The 12,099-nt window shown below is 32.8% G+C and overlaps 1 long non-coding RNA gene and 4 other non-coding genes across 5 annotated transcripts; 1 reads left to right on the top strand and 4 right to left on the bottom strand.

Annotated features, from left to right (window-relative positions):
* The first annotated feature begins 2,458 nt into the window (after window positions 1-2,458).
* Window positions 2,459-3,262, top strand: LOC120193646. Its single transcript, XR_005522870.1, has 3 exons — window positions 2,459-2,509; window positions 2,585-2,909; window positions 2,993-3,262. It is a non-coding gene; the product is annotated as an uncharacterized LOC120193646 (long non-coding RNA).
* A 470-nt stretch (window positions 3,263-3,732) lies between these two features.
* Window positions 3,733-3,823, bottom strand: LOC120193781. Its single transcript, XR_005522906.1, has one exon. It is a non-coding gene; the product is annotated as a small nucleolar RNA Z101 (small nucleolar RNA).
* A 205-nt stretch (window positions 3,824-4,028) lies between these two features.
* On the bottom strand, window positions 4,029-4,122 carry LOC120193780. Its single transcript, XR_005522905.1, has one exon. It is a non-coding gene; the product is annotated as a small nucleolar RNA Z101 (small nucleolar RNA).
* Window positions 4,123-4,198: 76 nt separating this feature from the next.
* Window positions 4,199-4,283, bottom strand: LOC120193783. Its single transcript, XR_005522908.1, has one exon. It is a non-coding gene; the product is annotated as a small nucleolar RNA snoR14 (small nucleolar RNA).
* Window positions 4,284-4,374: 91 nt separating this feature from the next.
* Window positions 4,375-4,454, bottom strand: LOC120193782. The gene has a single exon (XR_005522907.1). It is a non-coding gene; the product is annotated as a small nucleolar RNA U61 (small nucleolar RNA).
* Window positions 4,455-12,099: the final 7,645 nt, after the last annotated feature.

Raw genomic sequence — 12,099 nt, 5'->3', positions numbered from 1 at the left:
TAATTCACAATTCAATCACTGATTTTACGTAGAATTATCTAAATTCTTTAAATAGATTTGTAAGTTACTCGGGATGCTCTAATAATTTAATTTCTTCTTTGCTTCTCGGTAATCAAAGAGACACTCGAATAATTACTTCTCTTTTTTTTATTAAGAGTCTAGGATTTAATCTTACCAACAATTTATGAATGGAAGAGACTTAACCCTAATTAACTCCACAGTGTGAAATATTCAAATTATATCTTGCACTTCGTAACACATTCCTATATTATTTTAATTAAAAACATAAAGATCTCATATTATATAAATTGATCAGTTCATGTAATTCACAAATCAATATTTAACAAATAAAACGAAGATATAAAAATATTAAAAAAATGATCAGAAAATCTCGCATTCTTAAATTAAAAATCTCAAAATAATAAAGAAAGAAAAGAAAAGAAAAGAAAAGAAAAGAAAAACTAATAAAGAAATAATGTTTGAGAAAGATGTCTCATCTACTCCTAATGATAATTTATATAATAGTGACCATCCCTGTCAAATAGGAGAAGGGATGAAATTTAAATTATAGATTATTTCTTTTTTATTTATCACAATCTATTATAAATAGAGATAGATGTCCAAAATACATCAAAAATCCTCAATTTTAGTTCTAAAATGTGTCGATCTGTAAAATTTAAAATCGAACAAAAGATAAACTTATAAATAATATAGGTCACAAAGATAAAAAGTTAGTATAATATATATATATATATATATAAATTTATGACTTAACGGTCTTTTTCGATTTGGTCATTGTAATTGTTATAATAATTAAACTAAACTAAACAAGTAACTATTATAGATCATCAGAGACTTATGTTCTTAAAATATACTTCTTTTCCTGAATCGTCTAAGTTCTCATGAAGAAAATTATTTTATATTTATTTGATGCATTAAGAATTAAATGAATAGAAACTAGTCTAAATTATTGAGATCTTAGTCACATTAATGTATGTATCGAAATAATCTACTCTAAATTTTTAGTGAACCCTTTACTATTAGTTTTGCCTTAGACTATTGTATTGACTCGTCTAGTCTATGTTTCTTTGAAAAGACTCATTTATTACTGATAGGTTTAAAATTTCTTTACAAGTTAACTAGTCCCCAAGTATTATTAGACACAATCATTAGTAATGGTCACCCTCTAAAAACTAGTATGTATTGATTTTATGTCGTTATCATGGGATTTTGGATCGTCATCCATAAAAATACATGAGAAATAATTTCTTATCAAATCTAAATCACTGCTTTCAGCTACAAAAGAAGTAAAAAAATTAGGTCTGAAACTAGTGAAGCCCTTTGTTTGACTTCTCTTAGGTTCGGCATCATCATTAAGAATATACATCATTTATACTAGAAGAAGAAACATATTCATCTAATTGTATATCAACACGTACGCTAAATTTATTTAAAATAAAATATTCTCAAAAAAATATCTCTAGACTTACATATGAAATGGTTATGCAAAAACATGAATCTATATGCAAAAGTACTATGTCAATAGTTAGATTTGATAGCACATTTCTTAAAAGCATGCAGACCTATTTTGCTAGACACCTTTGCATTTGGGAAAATAGGTCCATCCCTTTTTATTTGCTTTTTTAAAATCTTGTTATCATATTATGGATTTCCAATGATCATATCCCAGGAGGTGACAGAAAGCATTGAAGATAACAATTGAAAGATGGATATAGTTTTCAATAATTCGTACAAAAAGACAGAATTAGGTGGTATTTGTATTTTAGAAATTAAAAGGATAAACAACAGTCAAAGGACGCTCTAAGTAACGCATTACCGTGACAATGTAGTCACTGTTAAGCATATAAAACATAAACTAAAATTTCCTCAGATCAGAATTTGAGAGTGTTGTACCAGATCACATCAAAATTTACAGCGATGGAAACAAAGGTGCTGCAGTTTGGTTCTTTACCTGTTGAGAACGTCCAAGCTCTTGCATCCAAGAACCTCAAGAACGTTCCGTCCAGATACATTAGACCAGAGGTTAAATTAGACGTAGTCTCTGTTGATGAATCCCTGCAGGTTCCTGTAATTGACATGAGCAAACTAGATGATGATGACGACGACGATGAACGGGAAAAATTTCATTTGGTTTGCAAGGACTGGGGTTTCTTCCAGGTACCTAATCTAAACACAATTCTAAATCAACAGGACTTTCTTGTTTTTTTTTACCCAGTTAGCTTTTATGGATGAGTGAAGCATTGATGAATCATGGGGTAGAAGATGAAGTGATTGAGAAAATGAAGATGGACACACAAGACTTCTTCAACTTGCCTTTGGAGGGGAAGATGGCTTGTGCACAGATACCAAATCACATTGAAGGCTATGGTCAAGCCTTTGTTGTATCAGAAGAACAGAAGCTTGATTGGGAGGATATGCTCTTCCTTTTTGCCCTGCCTGTGCCCTTAAGAACTATGAGATTCTGGCCAACCAATCCCCCTTCATTCAGGTAATGATCCTTCAACTTCATCACTATAATTGGGTATATACCATGGATTGTCTGATCAATTTGTGCTGCTTTCAGAGAAACTTTTGATAAGTAATCAATGGAGTCACATAAGGTTATGATACATCTGATGAAGCTGTTTGCCAAGAACCATGGGATAGATCCTGAGATGCTTGCGAGCTTTTTCGAGGACGGAATACAAGGAGTAAGAATGAACTATTATCCACCTTGTGCAGGGGCAAGCAAGGTTTTTGCTCTAGCACCACACTCTGATGCTACAGGTTTAACACTCCTGACTTAAGTGAATGAAGTTGAAAGATTACAGATCAAGAGAAACGAGAAATGGGTGCCAGTTAAACTCATGCCTGGGGCATTCATCATCAATATTGGAGACATGCTTGAGGTAATAACAAATATTTAATAGACTTGAAGTATCGTATAATGTAATGTGTCTTACCAAAGACTAAAGAGGCGTTACAAATGCAGATTCTGAGCAATGGAGAATATAAAAGCATAGAACATAGAGCTGTGGTTAATCCAGCTAAAGAGCAGCTGTCGATTGCAGCATTTCGTAATCCGAAAAACGGTACCCAGATTGGTCCTTTGCCTGATCTTGTTATGACGAACAAGGCACTGTATAGGACTTTACCACTCGAGGAGTTCCTGAGGTTGAAGATGACCAGAAAACTTGATGGGAAATGTATGATAAAAAAAATGATGCTCTAAATTCAGAATCGTTGTCGAGTTAATCAACTCTTTCTACGATAAGTGTACTTAACGCAACTTTTGTTATCGTCATTTCCAGTTTCAAAATGGCCACAAAAAGGATTGGTCCAAGGAAATTTTAATGTTTATTATTCTCAAATTGAACTTGCAGTCTTACATTATGGATTTTGCTTTAGTCATTTCACAGTGAAGCATTGGAAACATATAATAAAAAGCATAAATTATGGGCTGTGCAATTCTTAAACTTGCATGATTAGTGATCCGTAACATCAGGAACAAAGAAATATATCATAAACAAGCCTTGTGTATTACGACTGATGTCGCTGATGAATAAGTATTTAAAGCATATCTGACGAAAAATCACATATCGTCTTGAAGATACACACTGAATCATTAACTCAAATCTAAGATATAGAACCTGGAACCCAATGATGAACCAAGAACGCAAATTCAAAAAGAAAAGAAAAAGCACATAAACTGTCAAAGAAGTAATACAAAGAAAATGGCATCAGATCTCCAAGGTGATAGCATCATTATCAATTATCAGACGCAAATTACCCATTACATATAGGAAATCATCAGTTGCCTAAAACCATAAACATGGCCGAAAAACAGTTGAGTTTATAAATAAAAACTAATTAAAAAGAAAATCTTTAAATGAATTGGCAAACAAAAAGTAAACTAATAATTTAAAAATGTAATCAAAACCAGATTGTCCATAACCTTCATAACTTTAGTGACGAAGGAATCCAAAGAAATAAGCACAAGATCATAATTTTTCCAAACGCACGGAAAGAGTGGACATCAGTTCTCCAATGTGTTTAGCATCATGAAATACTAATTCAGACGCAAATTACCCATTACAACAATAGATTCATCACACGCCCAAGATATAATTTCAGTAGGAAAAAACTTAAAATCCTAAAATGATTATCTAAGAAATATAAAAGAAGGAAGGAATTAAAAACGATCATAACCTGTCGGAACTTCAATGTAACATCAAATAAGATCAGTGGATTGACAGACCATTGAATTTCTATCATCACATCGTTTTTAATTCTTTCCCCCAAGGGGGCAAAGGATCTAAGAAATTTCATTTTAACAAAATCAGCCAAAAAATTAAAATAAAATAGGAAAAGTGCAAGCTCAGAACTTCTTAGAGGGATTGTGTGACCGTCACCGGAGACTCCTCTGGTACACAAAATAATGTTCATAAACGCTGCAATTCAGTGGGGAAAATGTCTAATTTTCGGGAGACGAGATTTTGCCGAAGCCCATGAGTGGATGAAACTGCTCAGCGAAAAGGGTGTTTATAATGCAAGGAAAAACCCTAGTAGCCACTTGTCAATGTGCGACGAGTTGACTAAGTATTTAACTTTTCGGTAAACTATACTATTCATCAATAAACTTTACTCTTTCTCCTATTTTATTCACTATATGTTCATTTTTTCCTATTTACTCACTGAATTTTCAAATTGCTTCTATTTAGTCATTCTAAATTATTTTTATTATTATTTTATGACATGGAATTTTTTTATCATAATTAAAATAAAATAATTTAAAATAAATAAAAAATAATTTTTAAATAAAAATAATAAATTTTTAAAAATCTTTAAAATAATCATCATCCCTTCTCGTCACCGTCAACCACCGTCGGCCTTCGGAACCGATATTCATTTGATCTCAAATTAAGCTGAGAGACTCAATTTGACATTGAGTCTGAATTTGATGGTTGTTTTGTTGAAAAATGTCCCAAACTTGTGATTCTAGACTAAAATATTTTGGTTTCCTCACATTCAATCTCCTATTCATGGACTTCGGGGCATGTTCTGACAAAATGGAGGTCAGATTTGAACTCAGGGAGCCGAGGCGAAGCGACCGATAAAATCTGGGACCGAACGACCATAATCTACGGTGAGCGACATTTCGTTTTCTTTACTTTTGATCGAGTTTGGAGCATGATCCGACAAAATAAAGATCAGATTCGAACTCAGGGGATCGAGACGAAATGGTCGATGAAATATGGTACTGAACGACCACCTTTTAGGCTATCGATGGTGGTGTTCAACAACGGCAAACAATGGACAACCACCATCCGATTTTAATTTTATATTTTAAATTATTTTTATATTAATAAAAAATTCCATTTGATCTCAAATTATGCTCAGATTCTCAATTTGACACGTTGAGTCTGAATTTGATGGTTGTTTCATTGAAAAATATCCCAAAACTTGTGATTTTGGACTGAAATATTTTGGTTTCCTCACCTTCAATCTCCTATTCGTGGACTTCGGGGCATATTCTGATAAAATGGAGGTCAGATTCGAACTCAGGGAGCTGACGTGAAGCGACCGATAAAATCTGGGACTGAACGACAACCATCTACGGTGACCGACGTTTCGTTTTCCTCACTTTTGATCGAGTTTGGAGCATGTTCCGACAAAATAAAGGTCAGATTCAAACTTAGGGGATCATGACGAAATGGTCGATGAAATCTGGTACTAAACGACCACCTTTTAGGGTCATTAATGGTGGTGTTCAACAATAGTGGACGACCACCATCCGATTTTAATTTTTATATTTTAAATTATTTTTTATATTAAATAATAATAAAATTTCCACTTCATATCAAAATAATAATAAAATAATTCAGAGTGACCAAAACATGAACAATTAGAAAGTTTAATGAGTAATTGAAAAATTAAATGTACGGTAACTGAAATATGAGATTAAAATTCAGTGAAGAATTGTGTAGTTTACTCTTAACTTTTATGTGTTATAGGGATGATTGTTATTATTAATTTTTTTAGGGAGAATGGTTGGGAGTGCTTCGAACAAATAATATATTGTAATCACTCAAACTAATATAATATTCTTGGCTGTAACAATATAGTTGTAAATTATCTAACTTTTAGAGTAGACAAGATAACATTTTTGGGTAAAACTAGTCCTAATATAACATTCTATTGTAATCAAAATCATTAATAAATTGTGTAACTTTTTAGAATAGATATAATAACATTTTAGGTTAAACATGTTGCAAATTACTTTAGGGTTCATGCACCGCACAACAAAACTACCGAAAAAAATTGACATTAAAATTGATTCTTTTTTATGTATAAAGGGGAGATGATAGTTGTGAATGTTGGTAGTAGTTCATCCCTTCTAATTTGAATAGTCGCTAATCTTGATGACCGAAAAGGATGAACGAGTAAAACTCTCGAGATAACAAGAGAGTTTATTATTTTCTAAAAAAATCGAAAGAGAAAAGAGAAATAAAAGAAGAAAACCCTGTGACAAAAAAATCTCTTTTATACCCTTAATCCTCGTAATTCTTGACACAACGTAGAAATCGTTGATAGGAGACATAAGACGACATAGAGAAATCATTTTCTAAGGTTATTTTTAGTCTAGTTATGGATGTAATGAGAAGATCCCCTTATGTAACCTAAAAGAGAGATCAGAGTAGTTCATGAAGGGCTTATGCATGGTCTGTTATTGTTATTGCTCCAATAGTTGTTATTGTTACTAAACAATATGTTATGCTTGAAACTACTCTTAAAGCTTTCTGACTTAATTTTATAGGACAGTAAACCATTATAGGTTAGAGGTAGGGTTGTAAATGAGACGAGACAGATCGCGAGCTACTCGAGATCGACTCGATCAAGGCTCGATAAATACTTGGATCGAATGGATCGAGCTCGAGCTCGACTCGAGTTCTTAACGAGCCGAAACGAGATACTTGATATTCGACTCGAAAAGCTCGTGAGCAGCTCGAAAAAAATGTTATATTATAATTTTAGATTTTTTAAAATTACATTATTAAAAATATATTAAAAATACACTATTGATAATTATAAAATTTTAAAAATATATTAAAAATTCTATAATACAACTACCCTCAAATTTTAATTAATGTCATTGCAATGAACCCTAAACCATAAATTATACTTACTTCATAAATTGGTACCAAGTCGATTAATTAATTTATTTGCAATGAATCCTAAACCCTAAGCTATAAACCCTAAACTATAAACCCTAAACCATAAATCTGATTATGTGATAGGGGTTAAGTTATGCACATGAAGGTAACATACAAATTATGCAAAATGATATTATGTGACTCCTAAATAAATCAATTACATACTTATACATAAACATACATGCAAATAAATATACACAACTAATTAAAGAAAACAATCCTAAACATGGACTAAATTAAGAGAAATCTAAATGTGAGGACTAATTTAAGCTAAATATACTAACTTTATAATGATGATTAAATGCAAGTAAATGTAAAATTAAACTTACAAAATTGGAATTAAACCAATGACTTAAATACAAAATGCGCATAAACTATAGGGTCTTATAAGCAATTGATCGTATTCGGTTTAACCTAAAATAATATGGAAAATAACATAAATGACACCTGAACATTTAAAACAAATAAGAAAATTTAAACAAATGTGATTGAAATACAAAAATTAAAATATAACATACCAAACTATAAATTTATTAAACATGCATATACATTAAACTAATGACTAAATTTAAATAAACGTAAAATTCAACATACAAATCAAGAATTAAATTAGGGATTTACAAAAGGGTGCTCAAGTTTGGGGGACTATAACTTAATTTACCAAAACATTAATATGAAACCTAAATTTAACTAAACCTAAATTAAACTCACTCACACAAAATACCAAACACAGCTGCACAACCCCTTTATTCTTCAACAGTCTCTCTTGGCAGCTCTTTTAATCCCATCTCTCCCTCTCACGCACACACGGCGCCACTCTCAACATGATGGTCCTTTTCTTCTCCGGTGAAGACCCTAATATAATAGGGTAAACCAGATCGAAAACTTCTACCCTTTAGGTTTCAAACTACCCAAATAAACCACTTTATTTCCCTACTATCCTCATCTCTATCAGCGACCGAGAAAGCTCGAAGCTTTCTACATCGGTCATCACACGCGGGTGGCCAAATCCAACTCCGACCACCACGGGACTCAACTGGTAAATCTCTAATCCTAACCTATACACTACCAAGCAGTTGGTTATATTCTAACCCATTCTTTTTATTTACCCCGATCTAAAGCTATGGAACACGACACCACCAGCCAAATATTCCTAAGGCTCAGATGATCTCCATTCAACAATCAACACTTCCTCTTCTCTTAGATCCCTAGCTAAGGTATTTTACCCCTACACTTTTCTTATTTTTATGATCTGATTTCGGTCCTAAGGCTTCCCCAGGAAAGGTAAGAAAATGGTCAAATTTGGAATCTGATTAGAACTTTAATTTTGTCTATTTCTTTTTCTGTCTAAATTTGTAAAACATTTTGTAAATCGATTTCAAATTTCCAATGATTTATGTTACTACTTCTAGGTCCTTAATTTTAAGCAAAAGTCTTGATTCAGGGCTCACTGAAGTGTCATGGTATTAAACTATCAATTTCTTAGGAAATTGCTTCTTTCTTCCTTTTCACTTTCTCAATGATCGTTAAGTGAAAAAGCTTGTTTATGTATTTCTTTCCTTGCAGAATTACCTAGTTGGAGCTTTCAAGATGCCGTGTAATATTTTCATATCATTCGCTGATGGAAGAAACCACAGGCTGGTATATCTCGCTTTTGACGTTTTAGGTCAATAGGAAAAGTTTGCTTTTAGATGCAATACAGACTACATCATGATTTTCCTTTATACTTTCCAGGCAATTAATGATAAAGTTGAAATGTAAGTAATTGTTCATTACATATTTGTTTCACTTTTTGTTAATGCAAAAGTTTACATAAAGTGTGTAATTTTTGCTGCATTTGATTTTGAACTCGTTATCTTCCCTCCCGTTTTCTCTTTTTGAATCAATCTTTGTTCAACAGTTGTTCTCTTGAATTCTAAATGACATATTAGATTTTTTTTCCTGCACGTTTGTTTGGTATTTTGTCTTCAAATATACTCTTAATCAATGTTCTTTTGTAGGCACCGCTAAAAAAGGAAAATGGGAAAACAGTTATGGCTGCACTCTTCAAGAACAAGGAAAATATTGTAGGAGAGGTAGTGTTTTTCATGTTTCCATCTCAGGACTTATGATTGAGGCATCTGCTTGTTATATCCAAAGTGTTCTATTATTTATTGCAGTCAAAACTGTATCCATTATTTTTCTTATTGCTAATACTTCAGGTAGTTATAGAACCAATAATTAAAATACCCCGAGAAATCCTTCAACAATATGGTATACATATGGAGTAGAAGAACACTACCTCCTGTTGTTGATTCCTCTATGGTTTTTTTGATGGCTGACCTCTCCCCCTTTTCTGATGATGATCGAGACTATATCCTTGATATTTTCTCTGTCTTCTTGTTGTGCTTGGTGCTCTGTCCCTTGTTTTACGTGTCTGCAGTGCATGGATTCGAGCATGGCCAGCATGGGCGACGACAACATTGGTTTCGGTGGATGGCCGACCAGCATGGGTCTTCCTCGGTGGGTTCACGTGGGTGGCGCACTGTCTCGGGCTTCATTCCTGGTGGATTTGCACCATATGTTAATATAATAAACATAAGTAATAATAATACTAATAATTATTATAAAAAAACTTCAAAGCTTATATTAATTATCCTAAATTTCTTGTAATTGTATTTTTATTTTTTTAGATTTTTTATAGTTCATGCATTCATAGTATAATGTATTGGTGATGGTTGATTAAAGGAAAAATTATTTATATATTTTAAATGTAATATAAGATTTTGTAGGTTCAAATTTGAGTTTGAGTTCGAGCTTGAGCTTGAATCTAGCTCAAAATCGAGATTCAATCGAGCTCCTGAATTTTTTTTTGAGTTCGAGCCTTTTCGAGTTCGAGTTCGAGTCGAGTTTCAATAATATATTTCGAGTTCGAACTGAGCTTCATAATTTTTAGATCACGAGTTTTTGAATCGAGTCGAGCCTACGTTTAAAGTTTTCGAGTTCGAGTCGAGCTCGACTCGGCTCGTTTACACCCCTAGTTAGAGGTCATAGAGAATGATGATGGTTGAGGGGCTAGTTGTGGTTGTGCTATGTATTAGGGCCCATTTCATGCTTGGAATCCCTTGAAGGCCTTAGGGGGCTTTTGGATGGGGGAATGTGGGATTCCCCTGGGAATGAAATCCATATTCCCCCGTTTGGTTTGGCTAGGAATTTTATTCTCGGTAATGTTTTATTACCAACAGTGGATTTTTTGGGGTATATTACAGGGAATGTCATTACCCCCATTCATTTAGGTATTGTAACATTATCAGCGTTTTGGACTAAAATGTCCTTAAATTTTTATTTTTATTTTCAAAAATATCCTTCTTCCGTCATTGAATAATAAAAATTCTACAAAGGTTATGTAACACCCTTAACTCATATCCAACCCGAATACAAGTCTGAGGTGTCACATTGACTTTTCAAACTTTGACTCTTATAGAAAATCCCGGGAATTTTTAAAACTTTCATTAAAACGAAATACATTAATTTACATAAGACCATAAAATACAAAATCGATCAGAGTATTCGTAATTAACACTTATTACATGCCAACATTCTATACATAACCAAGTACATACTTTGTCAATTACTTCTGATCTGATCTCTTAGTAGTATTGTTGTCCGTGCTACTTCTATTTCCATTTTTCCTGATTCTTGGTACCTACGTGTAAATCACTTACACGCTAAGTCATAAACTTAGTGAGGCAATAAATGAATATGCAATAATAAACTTATGAATGTTCATACTTACCATTGGATCATGACATTTCAATATGCATGTATCTATCGCACGATAACATATAATGCACATACAAAACTTAACTTCTTGTATCACTTTCACTGTAAATCTGTATTTCAATTGTATAGCCCATGTATATTATTGAGAATAGAGGTATGTGTGTACATTGAGGTTGTGCACTAATGCTGTCACCACAGCTCGTATAAATTCCCTCATGGGGCACCGAACCTTAGTTCAGTATTCGTCCCGTAGGACTATATCTATGTCCCGTAGGACCCCTACATCCCGAAGGACTATTATACCCTCGACTCTTGGCATGCCAATTACACCTATAGTTCTCATATCGTATACTATGGGCATTATTGTTATATTTCATATATTCATGTACTCATATCATTTCTCTTGTGATCATGTATCTCATATCACTTCATATCATGTTCTCATATCACATGTCATATCACATATCATATCACATGAACATATATATGTCTTATGCATGTATCACAATAATTATCATGTATGCATGTTCACCACTACTATATTATAAAAATCAACTTAGGGATTGTACTTATCACAAGTCTTATTCCATTATAATATACATATAGTATGCACTCACCTTAGCTTTGCTTTGATTCGATTCTAATCCTTTGATCGTTCCGAAATAAGCTTACTTTTAGTATCTACATAATCACACATGGATTTATATCAGTATTATAACTAATATACTCTAATGGTTCACTCTTTAGACTAAGAGAAAAGTCAATTTCATCTTTTAATGAATGTATGCATCGATGCACTACTGATGCATCGGTGCATAAAAGGTATTCGATGTATTATTATTGCTGGGATGCATCGATGCACTCCTTATGCATCGATGCACCAATTGCATTCGATGTTTCATTATTAATGGGATGCATCGATGCACTACTTATGCATCGATGCATGAATTGCATTTGATGTTTTTATTTTAAAAGAATGCATCGATGCACTACCAATGCATCGATACACCTTCAAACAATTTCTGGGTTTTAACCTTGATGCATCGATGCACTCTGCCCAGAATCCTCTTTTGAACCCGAAAATTCATTCATTTTGGATTAAATCCTTCATGTTTAATCCTTT

This window comes from Hibiscus syriacus, unplaced genomic scaffold, assembly GCF_006381635.1.
Source record: "Hibiscus syriacus cultivar Baekdansim isolate YM2019G1 unplaced genomic scaffold, ASM638163v2 tig00116996_pilon, whole genome shotgun sequence".
Lineage (NCBI taxonomy): Eukaryota > Viridiplantae > Streptophyta > Magnoliopsida > Malvales > Malvaceae > Hibiscus > Hibiscus syriacus.
This window is presented reverse-complemented; position numbering and strand designations above follow the sequence as displayed.